Source organism: Pinus tabuliformis, chromosome 4_2 (genome assembly GCF_031772625.1).
Source record: "Pinus tabuliformis cultivar Carrire ecotype Pingquan chromosome 4_2, CPIR1, whole genome shotgun sequence".
Taxonomy (NCBI): domain Eukaryota; kingdom Viridiplantae; phylum Streptophyta; class Pinopsida; order Pinales; family Pinaceae; genus Pinus; species Pinus tabuliformis.
In genome coordinates, this window is record NC_142304.1 from 682,478,871 (window position 1) to 682,488,258 (window position 9,388).

Genomic DNA, 9,388 nt, shown 5'->3' on the forward strand with positions numbered 1-9,388 from the left:
GAGTAAAACTTGCGCCTTTTGACCTTTACAGGGGTACGCACCTGCCCCTTTACATACAGAGCGTACAAGTACGCAGTTTTTGTGAACATTAGGTGCGTATACGCAGGTAAGGCCGAGAGAATCTGCGTACCCAGAGATAAACACATTTACAAAGACTTTCTCTCTTTTTGGAGTTTGACATGGAGAGAAGAGGCATAAGACTTGCCCAGGAGGATAGCATGACTGTTGATAGAGCCATACTAACTGTCAATAGCCATGGTGACATTTTTTAGTGTAACACTCCAACATGGTGAATAGGTAAGATGTGTTTGGATTTGTAAAGAAAATACGGGAAAGTGAGAAAAATATAACAAAGAAATAGAACACATGATTGTATAATTAATTGTAAAGGGCCTTGGGGCAAGCTTAGAGACTGTGAAGGAGTCTGATGTTGTTCACAGTAACCAGGTTGTGGGAGTTGCAGTTGGGAAGACATATTCATCTGAGAATAATGCTCCTGAGGCATTGGTGATTGGAAATAGTGAGATTGTGAATGAGAATTGGTAGTGTTTGACATTGTGCTATAAAGTCCTAGGCCTTGGTGGGATGCCACAACAACATGTGTTGCATACTCAGGAGGGACCCAAATGCCTCCAAGAACCACTAACTGAGGTGCTTGAGAAGCTGGCGTTGGTGGAGAAGGACTATGCCTTCTAGTGTGTAGACAATATTTCTGTCAAGTAAGCCATATACACAAATCAAATTTCCATTCAAAGGCTGAACTTAACTGTAGATAGAATTAAAGTCCAAAGCACAAACCTGCAAATGACTTTTGACTTCATCATTGGTAAGCCCATCCACCTTCATGAGTTCTCTAATTTTCTTTGGGGTTGCTATTGTCCAAGTAAACATGATACAACAATCACATCAATATCTCAATTTTGAGAACTTATAATTGACTCTACAGTCACCAAAATAGTTTAGGTTTATTTGAATAATAGTTGAGATAGTAGTTCAACAACGTTACGAAGAAACATAGGTTTTGAGAAAATAACTATGATAAAACATAAATAAATCTACAATATGCAAGGATTCTCACTCCCTAGAGTCTAACCTGAGAATAATTTAAAGAGGGCATAAGCATGATGTAAAAATCTAGCAAGATAGAAGCAGTAGTGCATCAAAAAGTACAACATTAGCAGATGAGCCAAACTAACCTTTTTTTTAAGATGAACCTCACATGAAAAATGACTGAGGCTTACCATATAATTTGTTTGAAATTGAACTGAGCAACATTTCCCATTAGAGATAAGACAATATATCTTATGTAAACGAGAAGTCAAATGGCACTAACGTTGTAGAAACAAGTGCTAATGACACCATTTTGATAAAAGTTGCATACAAGTAGAGCTATTGAAATAAGCCAAGCTAGATGCACTAGGGTCTTCGATGTTGCAACTTGGGATGGATATGCAAAGAATCGTGTACATATCAAAGTGGGAAGAACCTATGGTGAGAATAGCTCCAAGAAGGACAATGTTGGGAAATGTTGTTGGAGGAAGACATGCCACTAACAAAAAAAGTGTTTAGTAGAGTTGTTCAAGAAAGAGACAACTCCAACATGGTGACTAGGTAAGATGTGTTTGGATTTGTAAAGAAAATTGTAGGAAAGTGAGTAGAATATAGCAAAGAAAGAGAACACATGATTGTCCAGTTAATTGTAAAGGGCCTTGGGGCAAGCTTAGAGATTGTGAAGGAGTCTGATGTTGTTCATAGTAACCAGGCTGTGCGAGTTGTAGTTGGGAAGACCTATTCATCTGAGAATAATTCTCCTGAGGAATTGGTGATTGGAAATAGTGAGATTATGAATTGTTGAAAATGCAACAAGATGATGGAGCTTAGTGGAAAGGAGTCGCCTTCACTAAGTGGGCCTGCAGGCTATTTTTGGAGCAAAGTCTATTTTTAGACATAAGGATCATGGTCTATGAGTTGCAGGATGCTATTTGTGGATGATTGGTCATGTTGGTAAAAATAGATGGACTTCTATTTTTAGACATATGGGCGGAGTCTATTTTTAGACTGCCAGTCTAAAAATAGAATAGTCGAATATTATTAGCTCTTAATAATATTTGGACTATAAACATTATCTTATCCTCTTGGACCACTTCAGTTCGAGCTACGGATGTGGCACATGCAGCTATCAGAAGGAAATAAACTTTTCTTATGGGTTAGCTGAGCTATTGCATGATGGACTTCAATTAGAACTCAAGTGATTGAGTTTGGTGGAGTTGATTGAGGAGTTGATGGAGTTGTGTTCAGTTTGACTTAGTTGAACTAGTTGTATTTAGTCTAACTGCAGAATACACTAGTGATGAGTGATGTGAATTAATTATTAATTAATTCACTAATTATTAACTCATAAATCAACTAAAGAATACATCAGTTAACTCAGTGCATGGATAGTTCAGTGGAGACAGGTGTTAGAGGTGAGTGAAAGGGCAAGACAACTATTAGTTGTGACTATAGTTGTGCATGAGATTTGCACAATCAATGGATTGAGTATTGCCAATGAGGATTGTGTGGTTTAGCCAAGGGAAATACAAGTTTGGATCAGCCATTCTCATCTATTCTCATGCAGCATTGCGCAGTGGAGGCAGGAAAGCAGTAGAGGAGATTTGAACCTGTGATTGATTTAGATCTGAGCTAGTTTGTGTGTAGCAGGTGGAGATAGTACTGAGTACTTGCGAGGAGTATTGTACTATGTATTGTTACATGTTCTCAATCAATATAATATACAGATAGTTGGGGGGTTTCAGCTGTATGCTTTCCCTGTGATATACTGTGTTGATATGTGCGATTGATGCTTCAATATGCGCATGTGATTGTTTCTGAATATTGCAAATTAATGATCAACGTAGAGGAGGTTATGTATTATGCATGCATTCCACAAATAGTGTATAATCAGGATAATCTCTGTGAATAAGTTTCATATTATTCAAAATTTCTACATGGTATCGGAGCAGAGTTGATCATTAGATCTATTATTCAGAAAGTGTTTACATTTTATTTCTTCAGGCAGAGTCTGTAATCGGGCAAGGTAGCCTCTGGATTCATCCTTATTTTGGAACGTGAGATATCCGGTGAATGCCCATACAGTCAATCTCTGTACGAGAAATACTTTGTTCTCACGAATTTTAGATCAGAAGCGGTTGAGTTTTGGGCTGGAGGAATTCGAATTTGCAGCAGTGTTTTCTTGGTGTCAAAGTTGAAATGTCTTTCAACGGTTTGCGATTGGAGTATTCCCTTGAAGGCAGCTCGAATTATATTGCATCGAAAGACAGGATGGAGGCAGTGTTAGATGACAATGGGCTGAAGGAGTTCATAGAGGCTGAGGTCCCAAAGCCTACTGATGCTGCTCACGTTGAGGCTTGGCAAAAGAAGACATCAAAGTGCCGAAGGATTCTGTTGGAGGGCGTGAAGGATCACATTGTATCCAGCCTGCATGGAAAGGCTTCTCCATACTTGATGTGGAAAGCGTTGATATATTTATTCCAAAGAAAGAGCGGCCAGAGGAATTTGGCACTCAAGGATAAACTCAGAAACATTAAGTGTGAGAATGGAGACAGTATGCCCAAGTATCTCACGAAGTTCACCCAATGCTTGGATGAGCTGGGAAGTGTGGGGGTGACTGTCAAAGATGAGGACTTGGTGAGCTTGGCTCTCCTTGGTCTTCCGAAGAGTTGGCATTCCTATCAGGACTCTGTCAATGGTCGAGAGAAATTGCCAGGATGGGAGAGACTTTGGTTGGATCTTGTGCAAGAGGAGATCAGGCGGAATACCAGGGATGGATCTTCATCAAAGGCATCTGATGAAGAAAATTTCGCTTTGGTTGCCAAAGCAAAGAAGGGGAAGGAGAAGGGTTCTCTTTCCGAATCCAGTTCTTCCAATGATGGGAAGAAGGTTGACAAATCGAAAGTGCGATGCTTTCGTTGTCATGAGGTGGGCCATTATGCTACAAATTGTCCATGGAGGAAATCCAAGAAGGGATCCGGGGAAGGATCTGAAGGTGAGGCACTTGATTCACAGTTTGAGTTGGATTTCACACTCTTCGCATGCATGGTTTCATCCATGGTGGGAAGTGGTTGGTTTCTTGACAGTGGAGCTTCTTTCCACATGACCGATGACAAGAGTTTGTTCAGTACTTTGGAGGAGAAAGATCTCCAGATACTCATAGCGATGGGTAATGATGAGAAGTATAGTGTCTCAGGTGTAGGCACGGTTATTTTTTAGAGGGAGCATGGAGCTCGTCTTACCTTGACCGATGTAAAGTATGTACCAGGACTGGAGAGAAACTTGGTGTCAATCGTGATGCTGGAAGACAGAGGCTATGATGTAGTCTTCAGTAAGGGAAAGGTTTTCCTTAGACACATCATCACTAGACAGGTGAAGCAGATTGGTTCACAGGTCAAGAACCTGTATGCTCTCGAGGTTCAAGATGCATGCAAAGCCTTGAGCAGCGAGGCAAGTGATGGAGACTTGGTGGTTGAGAGGGAGCGTATATTACCTCTCAACATGCAGAGCCAGAAGAAGTCTCAGACGACTGTGGAGGAGCCACGATTGGCGCAACAACTTCAGGAGGTTGTGGAGCAGCCACAACAAGGGAAGATGAGAGGAGATCGAGTAAAGACATCTACTCATGTAGAGATCTCCAGTAGGGGGAAACTTCGAGCCAGGTGGGCTGAGGGATCACATGCAGCCATACCTCCAAGTAGGAGGTGGTGCGATATAGAGTGATCGTCCCAAGGAGGAGGGGCAGGATCCTTGAGGTACCCAACCTCTTGGATGAGACCTTGCTACAGGAGCCTCTATGTGGAGTAGCAGGAACTGACTGATTGGGTAGAGACAGATGTGGATGGAGTGGCAGAGAGAGCGATAGTGTAGGGAATCCCAGGACAGCGCATAGCTAGCAGGCTGCAGCAATGCGAGAGGCACAAGTGTTTTGCACAGTGCTAGGTGGCACAGAGAAGTGTGCAATGGTGCGAGATGCATGGAGATGTTGCATTAGCGCAGATGTCGGAGAGGGAGCACTTGTCATCAGTAGGTAGAGCTTCAACATCAGAGTATGTTCGTAGCCCAATAGAGTGGTCAGTTGAGAGTGTTTTTGTTCCAAGTGTTGTTGGAGCAAGTGGACCGGGCAAATGTGTTGCATGCAGAACATTCTAGAGTTGTAGGATAGGGGTTGCAGATAATCCATATCTTGTTGAGAGGGAGTGTTGAAAATGCAACAAGATGATGGAGCTTAGTGGAAAGGAGCCGCCTTCACTAAGTGGGTCCGCAGGCTATTTTTGGCGCAAAGTCTATTTTTAGACTATGTCTATTTTTAGACATATGGATCATGGTCTATGAGTTGTAGGATGCTATTTGTGGATGATTGGTCATGTTGGTAAAAATGGATGGACTTATATTTTTAGACATATGGGCAGAGTCTATTTTTAGACTGCCAGTCTAAAAATAGAACAATCGAATATTATTATCTCTTAATAATATTTGGACTATAAATATTATCTTATCCTCTTGGAGCACTTCAGTTCGAGCTACAGATGTGGCACATGCAACTGTCAGAAGGAAATACACTTTTATTATGGGTCAGCTGAGCTATTGCATGATGGACTTCAGTTAGAACTCAAGTGATTGAGTTTGGTGGAGTTGATGGAGTTGTGTTCAGTTTGACTTAGTTGAACTAGTTGTATTTAGTCTAACTGCAGAATACACTAGTGATGAGTGATGCGAATTAATTATTAATTAATTCACTAATTATTAACTCATAAATCAACTAAAGAATAAATCTGTTAACTCAGTGCATGGACAGTTCAGTGGAGACAGGTGTTAGAGGTGAGTGAAAGGGCAAGACAGCTGTTAGTTGTGACTATAGTTGTGCATGAGATTTGCACAATCAATGGATTGAGTATTGCCAATGAGGATTGCGTGGTTCAGCCAAGGGAAATACAAGTTTGGATCAGCCATTCTCATCTATTCTCATGCAACATTGCGCAGTGGAGGCAGGCAAGTAGCAGAGGAGATTTGAACCTGTGATTGATTCAGATCTGAGCTAGTTTGTGTGTAGCAGGTGGAGATAGTACTGAGTACTTGCGAGGAGTATTGTACTATGTATTGTTACATGTTCTCAATCAATATAATATACAGATAGTTGGGGGTTTTCATCTGTATGCTTTCCCCATGATATATTGTGTTGATATGTGTGATTGATGCTTCAATGTGCGCATGTGATTGTTTCTGAATACTGCAAATTGATGATCAACGTAGAGAAGGTTATGTATTATGCATGCATTCCGCAAATAATGTATAATCAGGATAATCTCTGTGAATAAGTGTCATATTATTCAAAATTTCTACATGAATGAGAGTTGGTAGTGTTTGACGCTGCGCTATAAAGTCCTAGGCCTTGGTGGGTTGCCACAACAACATGTGTTTTGTACTCAAGAGGGATCCAAATGCCTCCAAGAACCACCAATTGAGGTTCTTGAGAAGTTGGCGTTGGTGGAGAAGGGCTACGCCTTCTAGTGTGTAGACGATATTTCTATCAGGTAAGCCATATACACAGAATAGATTTCCATTCAAAGGTTGAATTTAATTGTAGATAGAAATAAAGTCCATAGCACAAACCTGCAAATGACTTTTACTTTGTCATTGGTAAGCCCATCCACCTTCATGAGTTCTCTGATTTTATTTAGGGTTGCTACTGTCCAAGTAAACAAGATATAAAAATCACATTAGTATCTGAATCTTGAGAAGCTATAATTGACTCCATAGTCACCAAAATATTTTAGGTTTCTTTGAATAATAGTTGAAAGAGTAGTTCAACAACGCTATGAAGAAACATAGGTTTTGAAAAAATAACTTTGATAAAAATATAAATAAATCTACAATATGCAAGGATTCTCAATCCCTCTAAGAAAAATTTAAAGAGAACATAGGGACAATGTGAAAAGCTAGCAAGATAGAAGCAATACTGGATAAAAAAGTACAACATTAGCAAATGAACCAAACTAACCTTTTTTGAAGATGAACCCAACATGACAAATGACTGAGGCTTACCATATCATTTGTTTGAAATTGAACTGAGTGACATTTCCCATTAGAGATAAGACAATATATCTTATGTAAATGAGAAGTGAAATGGCACTAACGTTGTAGAAACAAGTGTTAATGACACCATTTTGATAAAAGTTGGCATACAAACAAAGCTACTAAAATAAGCCAAGTTAGATGCACAAGGATCTTCGATGCTGCAACTTGGGATGGATATGCAAAGAATCGTGTACATATCAAAGTGGGAAGAACCTACGGTGAGAATAGCTCCAAGAAGGAAAGTGTTGGGAAATGTTGTTGGAGGAAGACATGCCACTAACAAAAAAAGTGTTTAGTAGAGTTGTTCAAGAAAGAGACAACTCAAGCATGGTGACTAGGTAAGATGTGTTTGGATTTTAAAATAAAATTGTAGGAAAGTGAGTAGAATATAGCAAAGAAAGAGAACACATGAGTTCAAGGAATTAACAATAGACCTCACGGGGATGAGGATGAGGTTATATTATATAAAGGAGGTGTAGGCCTTGGATGGTGCTTGGCAGAAAGGAAAGCCAAAGATGGCTTATGAGAGTGAAGATGAGTGGGAGGAGGTGTCTCCTAAAGAGGCACATCATCTTGCCTTAGAAGCTAAGCAGAAGTTGAGCAAGCAAAGTAGATCCACAAGATGAAACATATAAATATTTTAAAGTAGCTGCACAAAATAAAAATTATGAAGATTTTGTTAAGATAAATATGTTTATATACACAAATTAAAGCATAAGCATTTTGAAGATGAACCCAACATGACAAATGACTGAGGCTTACCATATCATTTGTTTGAAATTGAACTGAGTGACATTTCCCATTAGAGATAAGACAATATATCTTATGTAAATGAGAAGTTAAATGGCACTAACGTTGTAGAAACAAGTGCTAATGACACCATTTTGATAAAAGTTGGCATACACGCAGAACTACTGAAATAAGTTGAGCTAGATGCACAAGGATCTTCGATGCTATAACTTGGGATGGATATGCAAGGAATCATGTACATACCAAACTGGGAAGAACCTACGGTGAGAATAGCTCCAAGAATGAAAGTGTTGGGAAATGTTGTTGGAGGAATACATGCCATTGACAAAAAAAGTATTCAATAGAGTTGTTCAAGAAAGAGACAAATCGAGCATGGTGACAAGGTAATATGTGTTTGGATTTGTAAATAAAATTGCAGGAAAGTGAGTAGAATATAGAAAAGAAAGAGAACAAATGAGTTCAAGGAAGAAACAGTAGACCTCACGAGGATAAGGATGAGGTTATATTATATAAAGCGGGTGTAGGCCATGGATGGTGCCTGGCAGAAAGGAAAGCCAAAGATGGCTTATGAGAGTGAATATGAGTGGGAGTAGGTGTCTCCTAAAGAGGCACATCATCTTGCCTTAGAAGCTAAGCAGAAGTTGAGCAAGTAAAGTAGATCCACAAGATGAAACATATAAATATTTTAAAGTAGTTCCACAAAATAAAACTTATGAAGATTTTGTTAAGATAAATATGTTTATATACACAAATTAGAGCATAAACATATAACAGAGCAGGCAAAATCAACCTAACCTTGTTTTTCAAATGTTATTGGAACTTTTAATGTGTCATGGATCTCATATAAAGATATAATATTTTATTCTATTGATTCCCATGAAAAATGATAAACAACTATACTCTGTCATTCAAATAATTTAAAACTATACCTTTTCCTGGAGACTCCTCGCTTGTCCTTGTTGCTTTTGTGTTCATTCTCTGAAGTGTTTTCAGGGTCATCGTGCTTGAACTTTCATAGAGTATCCAAAATTTGGATAGGGGACCCTTCAAACATGTTGCTAGGTGGACTTCCACTCAAGGAGGATCGACCTCCAGACCGAAGAGAAGAGTTTATGTTATCTTTAAGATTTCTTCTGAAAGTGCCTTGCTTCTAGGCCTCTAAGGATAATCAGGAGGAAAATGAATAGCAACCACAAATACACCCCCTACATATGGACTATCAGAAGGTCCCATGATTGTGGCTTGCCAATGAAACATACCATTAGCCACTAGACCTGCAAAGCCATTGAAATATCATCATACAAAGACCCTCAACAATTTTAATCTCCTAAATATAAAAACCAGGTGAATTTGTTAAAATGTTGAAAGTGGAATTTCTAATACATGTACCTATTTCTGAAACCACATAAACTTCCCCTGTCAGCAAATGATATTTTTAAGACTTATTTTTTTCCAATTTAGTTTATTAAGATTCTAGACATGAAACATCTACATGTATTGTATATGCACC